Source organism: Hypanus sabinus, chromosome 10 (genome assembly GCF_030144855.1).
Source record: "Hypanus sabinus isolate sHypSab1 chromosome 10, sHypSab1.hap1, whole genome shotgun sequence".
NCBI lineage: Eukaryota > Metazoa > Chordata > Chondrichthyes > Myliobatiformes > Dasyatidae > Hypanus > Hypanus sabinus.
In genome coordinates, this window is record NC_082715.1 from 75,630,506 (window position 1) to 75,639,408 (window position 8,903).

Consider the following 8,903-nt stretch of genomic DNA (forward strand, 5'->3'; position numbering starts at 1 on the left):
GCAATTGACAATAGGTGCAGAAGTAGACCATTCAGCCCTTCGAGCCTGCACCGCCATTCTGAGATCATGGCTGATCATCTACTATCTCTACCTGGTTCCTGCCTTGTCCCCATATCCCTTGATTCCCCTATCCATAAGATACATATCTAGCTCCTTCTTGAAAGCATCCAGAGAATTGGCCTCCACTGCCTTCTGAGGCAGTGCATTCCAGACCCCCACAACTTTCTGGGAGAAGAAGTTTTTCCTTAACTCTGTCCTAAATGACCTACCCCTTATTCTCAAACCATGCCCTCTGGTACTGGACTCTCCCAGCATCTGGAACATATTTCCTGCCTCTATCTTGTCCAATCCCTTAATAATCTTATATGTTGCAATCAGATCCCCTCTCAATCTCCTTAATTCCAGCTTGTACAAGCCCAGTCTCTCTAACCTCTCTGCGTAAGACAGTCAGGACATCCCAGGAATTAACCTTGTGAATCTACGCTGCACTTCCTCTACAGCCAGGATGTCCTTCCTTAACCCTGGAGACCAAAACTGTACACAATACTCCAGGTGTGGTCTCACCAGGGTCCTGTATAAACGCAAGAGGATTTTCTTGCTCTTGTACTCAATTCCCTTTGTAATAAAGGCCAACATTCCATTAGCCTTCTTCACTGCCTGCTGCACTTGCTCATTCACCTTCAGTCACTGATGAACAAGGACTCCTAGATCTCTTTGTATTTCTCCCTTACCTAACTTTACACCATTCAGACAATAATCTGCCTTCCTGTTCTTACTCCCAAAGTGGATAACCTCACACTTATTCACATTAAACGTCATCTGCCAAGTATCTGCCCACTCACCCAGCCTATCCAAGTCACCCTGAATTCTCCTAACATCCTCATCACATGTCACGCTGCCACCCAGCTTAGTATCATCAGCAAACTTGCTAATGTTATTCTCAATGCCTTCATCTAAATCGTTGATGTAAATCGTAAACAGCTGTGGTCCCAATACCGAGCCCTGTGGCACCCCACTAGTCACCACCTGCCATTCCGAGAAACACCCATTCACCGTTACCCTTTGCTTTCTATCTGCCAACCAGTTTTCTATCCATGTCAATGTCTTCCCCCCAATGCCATGAGCTCTGATTTTACCCACCAATCTCCTATGTGGGACCTTATCAAATGCCTTCTGAAAATCGAGGTACACTACATCCACTGGATCTCCCTTGTCTAACTTCTGGTTACATCCTCGGAAAACTCCAATAGATTAGTCAAGCATGATTTGCCTTTGGTAAATCCATGGTGGCTCAGCCCAATCCTATCACTGCTATCTAGATCTGCCACTATTTCATCTTTAACAATGGACTCTAGAATCTTCCCCACTACTGATGTTAGGCTGACAGGACGATAGTTCTCTGTTTTCTCCCTCCCTCCTTTCTTAAAAAGTGGGATAACATTAGCCATTCTCCAATCCTCAGGAACTGATCCTGAATCTAAGGAACATTGGAAAATGATTACCAATGCATCTGCAATTTCCAGAGCCGCCTCCTTTAGTACCCTAGGATGCAGACCATCTGGACCTGATGATTTGTCAGCCTTCAGTCCCATCAGTCTACTCATCACCGTTTCCTTCCTAATGTTAATCTGTTTCATTTCCTCTGTTACCCTATGTCCTTGGCCCATCCATACATCTGGGAGATTGCTTGTGTCTTCCCTAGTGAAGACAGATCTAAAGTACTCATTAGATTCTTCTGCCATTTCTCTGTTTCCCATAACAATTTCACCCAATTCATTCTTCAAGGGCCCAACATTGTTCTTAACTATCTTCTTTCTCTTCACATACCTAAAAAAGCATGCCACTGGGAGATCCTGCTTTCTCTGGCGGACTGAGCGTAGGTGTTCAGCAAAACGGTCTCCCAGTCTGCGTCAGGTCTCACCAATTTCTAAATGTACAAAAAAGCTGGATAAATGCTGCAAGTCGGGCAGTATCCGTTCAAGGGTCTCGACCCAAAACGTTGACTGCTTCTTTTAACGGATGCTGCCCAACCTGCTGAGTTCATCCAGCTTTTTTGTACATCTTGGTTTGACCACAGCATCTGCAGTGTACTTTGTGTTTACTCACCAATATATAGAAGGCCGCACCAGGAGCACCGGACGCAATATATCACATCAGCCAACTCACAGGTGAAGTGCCACCTCACCTGGAAGGACTGTCTGGGGTCCAGAATGGTGGTGAGGGAGGAAGTGTAAGGGCAGGTGTAGCACTTGTTCCACTTATAAGGATAAGTGCCAGGAGGGAGACTGGTGGGAAGGGATGGGAGTGACGAATGGACAAGGGAGTACCGTAGGGAGTGATCCCTGCAGAAAGCAGAAAGGGGGGGAAGGGAAAGATGTGCTTGGTAGTGGGACCCCATTGGAGGTGCAGAAGTTACGAAGAATTATATGTTGGACTCGGAGGCTGGTGGGATGGTAAGCAAAGTCAAGGGAAACCCTATCCCAAGTGGGGTGGTGGGAGGATGAGGTGAGAGCAGATGTGCATGAACCTTTAGGGAATTTAGGGAACCTTGGGTTTCAAGAGATACTGGTTAAGAAAAATAAGGAGCATAGCAGGTATAAGCAGGCAGGAACAAATGAGGTGCTTGTGGAGAGTGTGAAAAAGCAAGAAAGCACTTAGGTAAGAACTCAGGAAGGCTAATTGAAGGCAGGAGGTTGTCTTAGCAGACAAGGTGAAGCGGCATCCTGAGGGATTCTACAGATACATTAAGAGCAAAAGTTGGTGCTCTGGAAGATCAGAATGATCATCCTAGCCTCTTGCCAAAAGAGATGGGGGGAGATCTTAAATAGATGTTTTGCACCTGTGTTTACTCAGGAGATGGACACAGAGTCTATAAAAGTGAGGCAAAGTAGCAACAAGATGATGGACCCTATACAGATTACAGAGGAGATAGTGTTTGCTGTCTGGAGGCAATTTATAGTGGATAAATTCCCAGGGCAAGACAAGGTGTTCTCTTGGACCCTGTGGGAGGCAAGTGCAGGAGCCCAGCAGAATATATTTACATCATCCTTACCTGCAGGTGAGGGAAGGTATTCTAAAATACTGGACACATAATTATTTGGATAGATAGTTACTGATGAAGGATAGTCAGCATGATTCATGTCTAACCAATTTATAACATTTTTTGAGGGTATTACCAGGAAAGTTGATGAAGGCGAGGCAGTGGATGTTGTCTACATGGACTTGCATTTGACAAGGTCTCGCATGGGAGGTTGGTCAGGAAGGTGCAGTCGCTTGGCATTCAAGGTGAGGTAGTAAATTGGATTAGGCATTGGCTTTGTGGGAGAAGCCAGAGAGTGATAGTTGCCTCTCTAACTGGAGGCCTGTGGCTAGTGGTGTGCCACAAGGATCAGTTTGTTGTTTGTCATCTATATCAATGTTCTGGATGATGTGTTGAACTGGATAAGCAAATTTTTAGATGAAACCAAGATTGGGGGTGTAGTGGACAGCAAGGAAAATTAACTGAGCTTACAGTGGGATCTAGACCAGCTGGAAAAAATGGGCTGAGAAATGGCAGATGGAATGCAATGCAATGCAGACAAGTGTAAGTGTTTGCAATTTGATCAGACCAACCATGATAGGTGTTACACAATGAATGGTAGGGCACTGAGGAATGTGGTAAAACAAGGTAACTGGGAATACAGGTCCATACAGATACAGTATGGCTACAGGAGATGGAATGTTATGTTGAAGTTACGTAAGACATTGGCAATACCTAAATTGGAGTGATGTTTGCAGTTTTGCTCACTTACAATAGGAAAGATGTAACTAAGGTTGAAAAGGTACAAGGATGTCTTTGAGACTGAAGGACCAGATTTAAAAGGAAAGAATGAATAGGTTAGGACTTTACTCCTTGGATCATAGAAGAATGAGGATCGATTTGTGACAGGTATGCAAAATTATGAGGAGTTTGGATAGGGTAAATGCAAGCAGGTTTTTTCCACTGAGGTTGGGTGGGACTACAACTAGAGGCCATAGGTTGAGAGTAGAATGTAAAATGTTTAAGGGGAACATGAGGGAACTTCTCAACGCATTGCTTGCACAAGTGGTGCATACGAGCTCGATTTCCATGTTTAAGAGAAGTTAGGACAGGTACATGGATGGTAGGTGTATGGAGGGCAGTGTTCCAGGTATAGGTTGATGGGCCTAGGCAGTTTAAATGGTACAGCATGGACTAGATGGGCAAGTGGCCTGTTTCTGTGCAGTACTTTACTATGACTCTAACAAAGAGAAACAAAGCTTGTGTTTCGAGTTCCCAGGCCCTTCATTAGAACCATGAGAGAGACAAATGATGCTTGTTAAGCTGTGGGGTGTAAGAGTGGGGAGGAATGTCTAAAGAAGGAAAACTAGGGTGACCATGGAGATAAACTGTACACAAGATTATTTGATAAATGAGGCAATGCTCTGTTCTTGCGGGGAGGAAGATACAGGAGCCTTAGGACCCACAACACCAGGTTCAGGAACAGTTATTACCATTCAACCATCAGGCTTCTGAACCAGAGTGTAGTAAATGGTGACATATACTACATGTCCTTTAATAATAAATTTATTTTGAACTTTGAATGGCATAGTTTTAAGGTGTTTGGAAGTAGGTACAAGAGGGATGTCAGGGGTAAATTCTTCACACAGAGAGTGGTGGGTGCATGGAATGCACTGCCAGTAATGATGGTAGAGGTGGGTATAATATGATCTTTTAAGAGACTCTTAAATAGTACATAAGTCATAGAAAAATAGAAGGCTGAGCTATAGGGAAATTCTAGGCAGTTTCTAGAGTAGGTTACATGGTCGGCACAACATTGTGGGCCAAAAGGCCTGTAATGTGCTGTAGATTTCTATGAATCTATGAATGGAAATAAATCAAAGTGAGCACATAAACAATATCCCGTGAGATTTTGGAAATGCAGAACAGGAATCAGACGTGCACAACAGATCAGGGCTAAGCAGGTTGTTCCATTCCAGCAAAAAGCCATTATCACAGATGATTGCTGACATAGACAGGAATTGAGTTAACTGAATTTGTAGAGATCAATATTTAGTCCAGAATGCTGGTACATGCCCAGACCGAAGAGGCAGTATTCCCAAAGCTTCTGTAGAACTTCATTGTACAGTAATACTGCTGAGGGCCAAGGACGAGGTGGTCAGAGTGGGAGTCAAATGGCGAATTGAAATCACAAGGTCTTGTGCAGATGCTGGAATTTTGAGTACCACACATAAAATGCTGAAAGAAATCAGCAGGTCATGCAGCATCTGTGGAGAGAAAGGAACAGTCGACATTTCGAGCCAAGACCCTTCATCATCTTAGTCCAAAATGCCAGCTGTATCAGGATTAATGTGCCAGGATTAATGTAAAACACAGAACATGCTGGAGAAACTCAGCAGACCAGGAAGGGTCTGCTTGATGTTTCAGTTGGTGTTTCAGGTCAAGATCCTTCATCAAGACGAGAAAGAAGGGGGGCAGATGTAAGTAAAGGTTGGGGAGGGGGCAAGAGTATGAGCTGGCAGGTGACAGCTGAGACCAGTTCGAGGGGGAAGTTTTGAGTTACTGCTGTGTCCTGAATGTAGGTGTTCCACAGTGTGATTGCCCAATCTAAGTTTTGCACACCTTTGGCACAGGGGAAGCCAGAGCAACCAAAGAAACCCACAGGGAGAATGTACAAATGTCGCTCAGATGGCACTGAGGTCAGAATTGTGATATTTTCTTTTTTACTTTCAGGACTTAAGTCACATTCCTCCATACCCTTCAATAGCCACTGGACGTGGGTCACATACTCTTTGCCATCTCTAACAAGGATAAAGTATTAAGACTGGGATAGTGAAGATCATTCAAATAATCTTACAGTCCAAAGTGTCAGTACTGTCACTTTTAAAGTTAACGAGAAATCTGTACTGATTGTTATTCTAACCATGTTACATGTTGAAACACCTGTTATTGTGTAATCCATCTCATTGTTGCAGTGAGGAATATAGCCTGGTGTTACATGATTAAAGACCTGTGCTCACCAACGACACACCGTGTGTTACCTGTCAGCTCATGACCATCAGGGCAGTTGTTGGATACGGGATCTAGAAGTTTCAAATATCTGATCTATCCCTGGCATGATCCCAATTTTTACATCAAAGGAATGCTATGCAGAGGCATCACCCCTGGGTATGACAATACTGCAAGAAATTATAAATGCTTTATAGTGCATTACTCAAGCCAGTCTCCCCACCACTGACTCCATTTACACTCCCTGCTGCCTCAGGAAAGCAAACATAATCAAGGATCCCTCCCCACCCCAGCCATTCTCTCTTGACCCTTCCTCTCAGTCATGTATGTACATAATACTAGATTCAAAAACAGCTTCTATCCTGCTATAATTCTACTTTTGAATGAACCTTTCACATGTTAAAAGATGAACTCTTGAAACTCTGATCTCTCAGTCTTACTCATTTTGGTCCTTGCACTCTCTCTCTAACTGCAGTACTATATACTGCATTCTGTTTTATCTTGAACAACTCTATGCCACAGTTGTATTGACAAACAAAATCATCTCACTGTATCTCGATACATATGACAAAATGAACCAAAACCAATATATTATTTGAACAGTCAGAATCAGTTCCTGACAATTTTTTTGTAAAATTTGTTTATTTTATTTCAAGACATTAAATTTACAATAAATAAATGGGCAATAAGGAAGTAATGTTGATGGATTCATGGACCATTCGGAAATCTGTTGGCAGAGGGGTAGAATCTGTTTCTGAAATTTGAGTGTGGGTGTTCGGGCTACTGTAATTCTTCCCAAGGTAGCAATGAGAAGAAGGTTGGACCAGATGGTGAGGGTCCAGATGGCTTGAGACACTGCCTTTTGACACTGCCCTAGATGGTGGGGAGGGTTGTACCCAAGGTGGTGCTGTGTGAGTCTTCAACTCTCTCCAGCCTGTTTTGATCCTGCACATTGAAGCTTCCGTACCATGCTGTGATGCAACGAGTCAGAATACTTTCCTCTGCATATCTGTAGAAACTTGTTAAGTCTTGGATAGTATACCAGATCTCCTCAAACTCCTGATAAAGTATAAATGCTGGCATACTTTCATCATAATTACATCAGTATGTTGGGCCCAGGATACATTCTCTGAGATGTTAATGCCCAGGAACTTGAAGCTTTCCATTGCTGACCTTCAATGAGATTTGGTGTGTGTTGTCCTGAATTCCTCTTCCTACAGTCCACAATCATTCCTTGGTCTTGCTGATGTTGAATGTGAGATCACTATTGCCACACCATTCTACCAGCTGATCTATCCAGCACTGTTCACCTCGACACCATCTGACATTCTACCAATAAGATTGTGTCAAACTTATAGATACCATTTGAACAGTTGCTAGCCATACTATCATGAATGTAGAGAGGGTAGAGTAGTGGACTAAGCACTCTTCCCTAAGGTGTGCCTGTGTTGATGTCACCAAGAAGGAGATGTTCTTAGTGATCTGCTTTGATTGCTGTCTCCTGATAAGGAAGTCAAGGATACAGTTGCAGAAGGAGGTACTATACAGAGGCCCAGGTTTTGAAGTTTGTTGATAAGTACTTAAGGGATGATGATATTGAAAACTGATGTATCGATAAATAGGAGCCTGTTATATGTTTTGGATGTCAGAATGGTGTTTGGTGGGGGTGAGTTGCTACATGATAGGGCATTTGCAATAGTCTTATCTGCAGTCTCTAGCTACCACATTGCTTTTTTACAACATAAAGCATAACAAACACATACTGGTGAACCAGTGTATTCATTGGCAGGCCAATGTAGTATTTAGGTTACTAACTGGAAAGCTGCACATTGCTTCATTTCCAACCATAAACCAAAGGAATAATGTGGAGAGTATCCTGACAGGCTACGTCACGGCCTGATATCGAAACACCAGTGCCCTTACTCAAGGACTCTACAACTTATATTCTTAATATTATTTAATGATGTGTTTTTGTATTTTGCCAATTTATTTTCTTTTGCACATTATCTGTTTGTCAGTCTTTGTGTATAGTTTTCCATTCATTCTATTGTATTTCTTTGTTCTAATCTGAATACTTGCACGAAAATTACTCTGAAGGGAGTATCTGGTGACATACATATAGTTTGATAATGAATTTACTTTGAACTTTGTACCTCACCAGAAGTCCAAATCACCCTGATTTACCCTGAAGATGGGAAAGTTATTTGTTCTTTCTTTCTCAATGGATTCTAGCAGGCGAATTCTACATTTTGAATCAAATTTCTGAGGGCCATAGAGATCGTAGGTGGGAATGAAGAAGTGAGGAAGCTTGCACTTTTCAGATATTCAGTGAAGTCGTCTAACAGCTGCAGAAGGCAGTTGGCAAGGTCTTTAAGTCGCCACGTCACTGCTGGGTCTTTTGACACATGCCTGGAATAGAGTTGTCTTTGCGTGGTATGAGCAGACACGTGCCAATATACGAGGATGCTTCTCCTTCAGTTTCCCAATGAGGCTTTTCAAAAGCTTCAAACAGGATTTCCTATAAAAATAGAAGCAGTTTCATTACAACGTGCCACTTTTTGTCCATCTTCCCGAATTGTAAGCCAATGAAATTACAAGCTCAGAAGTCACACAACATTCAATGTGCGAAGAAGAACAAACTGTGCAAACAATAATAAAGTAAGCAAATAATCCACAGAACATGATCTGCAGAGTCCCCAATCACAGAGCCAGGTCAGAGCTGAAGTGAGTGAAGGGGCAGCCCAAAGCCCGCAGGCCACAGCTGCAGCTGCTGTGGTGTGCAAAGCCAGTCCAGGAACCCACCCATCATTTCTGCTCAAGGCCCCGACACCTTAATCTGTTAACCTGCCTCGGTGCCTAAATCATTCAAACATTG